The sequence below is a fragment of the Salvia hispanica genome, chromosome 3 (genome assembly GCF_029641045.1).
Source record: "Salvia hispanica isolate PSC_SH4W2 chromosome 3, Shi_PSC_v1, whole genome shotgun sequence".
In the NCBI taxonomy this organism is placed as follows: Eukaryota; Viridiplantae; Streptophyta; class Magnoliopsida; order Lamiales; family Lamiaceae; genus Salvia; species Salvia hispanica.
Genome location: NC_142694.1, coordinates 31,429,055 through 31,433,973, shown reverse-complemented (window position 1 = coordinate 31,433,973; position 4,919 = coordinate 31,429,055). Strand labels below are relative to the sequence as shown.

Below are 4,919 nucleotides of genomic sequence, written 5' to 3'. Positions count from 1 at the left end.
GCAAACATAATAAAAATATAAATACAAAAATAGTGAAATGCTTAGGGCGTCGCTTAAGGTAGGCTATAGTCCGCTCCACTGCAGGTGGAATAGGAGGAGGATAAAATGCTGACGTGGCGGTGCATAGGGCGTCGCTTAGGGCGTCCCATTGTGGATGCCCTTATATTTTCGATCAATCTTTTATTCGATTAGGAACACTCAAGTGCGAGTTAATCGAGTTGGGATTTATGATATTGATCGATACTTTAAATTATTGGATTTCAGGTTAGACCTGTTCGAATTGTGGAACATTTGGATAGTTAGGGATGTCAATCGGATTGATTTATTATATTTTCGATCAATCTTTTATTCGATTAGGATCACTCAGGTGCGAGTTAATCGAGATGACATTTAATAAGTACGGACTAATAAGAGATACTGTGAGTCGTGACGTAATCATGTTTATGGATGTTGATCGATACTTTAATTTATTGGATTTGTAGTTAGACCTGTTCGAATCGTGGAACATTCGAGAGTGAGAATTAGTCGAGGTAAAATTTTATTCGTGTGGGCTTATGTCAATTGGGACAATTTATGGACGTCGATTGAGACAGTTTATTGTATTTTTTATCCTATTTAGATTGTAAATAATTTAGATGTGAATTAAACAAGTTGAAATTTGTCGGAACTGATAAGTTATACTATTGTGGATCATGATTATTCTCGTATTAAGGATGTTAATCGTGACAGATTATTGGATTAATAGAGGAGAATTTTTTGTTGTCTGATCCTAAATTGCAATACTTATAAAAGAATCGAGATTAATTAGGAATTATATTTCTGTATTTGTTTTGTTACAACTTAAAAAGTTCACATGATTCTTTTGGGGCAAAATTCCACACGATTAACGCCCCCTAAATATGATCTATTATTAATATCACTCTCATTTTGTTACCCTTTTCATACAAGTTAAAATTTTGGGATATAAGTGATCGGTTTCAAAAATGGCATAACTAATAAAATATTTTTGATAAAATATTAAAGATCCTGATTTATGGAGTATAATAGTAATATAAATACTTTTTAGAATATGATAATAAAAAAACGCGACCCTTCGTTAAATTATGAGAAGAAGTTATATACTAGTAGTAATATAGTTATATGGAAAATATATTAAATATTAATTAGGTGTAAAACAACCAAATCACCAATGAAATCATCAAAATTCGAACCAATCCATTCATAAACTACCACTAACATAATTGTAATAACGACCAATGGATAAGCATAAATTCAACACTTGCAAAAAAGAATAGCATCTTTCATTAAAAAAAAGAGCACATTTTAAAATAGGTGGGAGTGACATTATCTTCCTAAAAAAACGCCCAAGAAAAATATTTATAAAGTCTATCACAACATTTTTGTACTACTATAATTTATAAGATGCAAAGCTTAAAACCAAAGCTAATATGGAATACCTTTAGATATTCTAAAATAAAGCACCATATTTAGGGAGATAGTCATGAACGGTGTTCGGTTGGCAAGAGTACATCTCATGATTAAATATGTATCATGTTTGGTTCATAAGATTGACCCCCTTAACTTAATTCTAAATGGATAGTCTCATGATAACTAGTTATAGTCTCCCCCCACAACTTAATCCTAGATGGATAGTCTCATGATTATTAGTTGTGACAACCAAACGCCACCTAAATATACCTAAAATAAAATTTATTATTAAATTATTCGGTGAATCAAGAAAACGGAACTTATATGATACATTGAAAAAGGTCATTGTTGGCATCAGTAAGAAGAGACAATATATCAACTCATGCTAACAATGATTGACAATTGAAGAAAAAAAAATGAACCACAACACTTAATTTAATGGAGTTTTCCGGCTCTTAGCTTGTAGTTAGCGGTAACCGAAGCCACCGCTAACTATAACTTCTAATCCACGAATAAAAACACAAAATAACCCTTTTCTTCCGAGTCCCAATTAGATTTGAATTTTTGTATGATCATTCTATTGCAACTACCAAATCAAAATTCGTGATAACATAACACACTATTTTTATGTATTCCATAAATTAAATAGTTATATAATAAGAAATGACGACCTAAATATTTTCAAGTGTGCAGTAATTAAGTGGATAGTGGGGGGCCTTCCACTAGCAATGGCTATCCTTTAGCTAAATTCCACTAACTAACTTTAATCCTCCCCCAGCTATGCTCATTTATTAATCTTCTTCAATTAATTGAGGAGAAAACACTCTTTTATGGGAGTAACATTTTTTTTATAACAACTCCACTTTTTGCAAGTTTATATATATACATATACTACTAATTTTATTAGTAATTTTACCGTATCATTGGATTTTTTGATGGTTCAAAATGTATTGTAATTTGTTTGCGTCACACTCCATTGTTACAAAGTAATTTTCCTAAGTCTTTGCTCTAACCTTTCTTCCTCCTTAACTTTATTTAAACTCATTGATCCCAATAATTATTAAAGAAAATGAGGTGTTCCCCACTCACTAAAAGGGTTTTCATTTTCTTATATAAAATTATGTAATTTTATTTAAACCAATGAATTCTTTTGTGCGGATGTACTATTAATTAAATACTGATATTTCATGTACAACATATATAAACGGTAAACCATTATTTTTTAAGATTTATTTTCTGACATAATTTGCTGTACAAAATAAAAATTGTTAGTTTCCAAATATAAAAACAATAAGGTATTGGCAAATGGAATATTAATCCAAATTAAATTTTAACAATAGAAAAGTGGATCTTATATAGTTAACAAAACAATATCCTTTGTAAAACTAATTAAACTTTATTTTAATCGAAAATTAGTAATCTGTAGAATCATAGAATAATTGCATGTATATGCATTTACATTTCAGCAACTAGAATAATTATAGTACTCCATCTTATCATTTATTTTATCAAGTAAACATGAAACAATCTATATTGCATTTTATCATAGAATAATAATTGTACTACTATACTATATATATGCAATCTATCTCATCGCAATCTGACTGCAACCATAAATCATGTGGAGAGCGGCTGTTGTTAGAGAAGGCAGCAAATTAGATATGTGTCAAATCATTCAATAACTTTTCCATCAAATATATCAAGAATTAATATTAACAAATCAATTTTTGCATTTTAATGCATGGCAATGGGAGCTTTACAATACCAAGAACCTTGTGATGATGTTGACACGTACGAATCGGGTCCGATAATAATCGAGCCGTTGTACTCGCACGAGAAGACACGATAGAATTTGGACCGAACCCGATAGGCCCTAATCCTGCATTTGGCTTGGCCGGGCCGAAAATACCCATTTCAAATCGGACCAGGTCATGATCTTTTCATAAACCACCAAAATTTGAGCCCGGCCCGATCCGACCCAACCCAACCCAACATTTAATTTGACAAGCTGAATTAAACTTAATTTGGGGTAAAACATAAGATCACCACAAGAATCTTTGATTAATTCCTTGTAATTTAAACATCTTGAAATGCATACTCACAAGTTTATGTAATGAAATATGTAAATCATTTACCAACATAAATGCTTCTAATTAACAATGTATCACTAATCAACCACCATATCACTTTCCCTCATTCTTGAAATTCAAATCAACACCATCAAGAAACCTTATTACACACTTCTCCAACAAATTTACATAATGCATAGATACATATATATTGATCACAGAAAATGGCAAATAAGTTGATGACTATATATTCACAAAACAAAATCAAGACATGAGAGAAAAGCATGCATGGCTCCACGCACGCCATCCCCGACGGCCTTCCCCCACAGAGGGACGCCGCGAATGGCATACAAGGAGCCAGGCACGCACTAAACAGCATACCTCGGAAAAAACCCACGAACAAACAAACGATCGCCCCACAACCCAACTTTTGCTAAAAGAAATGAACCAACTCAAATTTCAAAAAGCACCACACTAACTCCAACCCATTTATAGAGAATCAAGAAATGGCATCCCAACCCCACCCCATGAGAAAGAAATAGGGTTTGTAGATGAAAAATGCACAATGTGTAAAATCAAAGACTAGTAAATAGAGCTTCACCTCACCTGAAAACGAAACATCATTTCTCTGAGTTTTTCTTCATTTCTTTAATACTCCCTTTTCCCTTTGTCAGAACATAGGGTTTGGAGAAGAATGAAGGTGATGATGCCAGGCATGAAGGGGGCCATATTCCTCTACACAATAAAGCAAAAATAAAAAATTGTGCTTTTTTATCCTTTTCTATTTGGAACTTGTTGAATGTGAGGGGATGCCCAGCTGCTATTTAAGCTCACACAACTCGTACTAGCTAGTTCATAATTGTGGGTTTTTAAAGGTGAGAGGAGATCAAATGTTATTAGGGTTTTGTGGAGTAGTAATGGAATAACCCTAGGGTTATTAATGTTCATCAATGTTGGGAGTGATTATGAGAGTACCAACCATTGACCATGGTTAGTTGGATCATAGCCATTTGATGCTTGTGCTTGGTTAGGGGGATTGTTCGTTAACGTGTGGATCGACAACAACAATAACAACAACAATGTAACAGTATTATTAAGGGTTAATTGGTTGTAAATCCATACGCTATATTCAAATTTTGCTTCTTTTTTTTATCGAATATTACGAAGTTGGTGACAAAATACATAAACTACGATCATTTTCAAAATCTTCCAAAGGTTAGTTTTTCTCTAATAGAAGCAACCTGGTATCGAAATTTTAATCTATTGCGTGATGTTAATAGATTATCAACCTACCTCAACAACTACGATAAACTCATCTTATAAGGACATAAAACTGAGATTGCATTATTTGTGTTGGGAAATTTTGAAAAATGACTAAAATTTAGGGCGCACGGAAATAACATCCTTAAATTGAGGACAAAT

At 32.5% G+C, this 4,919-nt stretch overlaps 1 long non-coding RNA gene across 1 annotated transcript; it reads right to left on the bottom strand.

Annotated features, from left to right (window-relative positions):
• Positions 1-2,898: 2,898 nt before the first annotated feature.
• LOC148930572 (uncharacterized) lies at positions 2,899-4,320 on the bottom strand. The gene is made up of 2 exons (XR_016137429.1): positions 4,104-4,320; positions 2,899-3,060 (listed from the first exon to the last, which is right to left on the bottom strand). It is a non-coding gene; the product is annotated as an uncharacterized LOC148930572 (long non-coding RNA).
• Between the last annotated feature and the right edge of the window lie 599 nt (positions 4,321-4,919).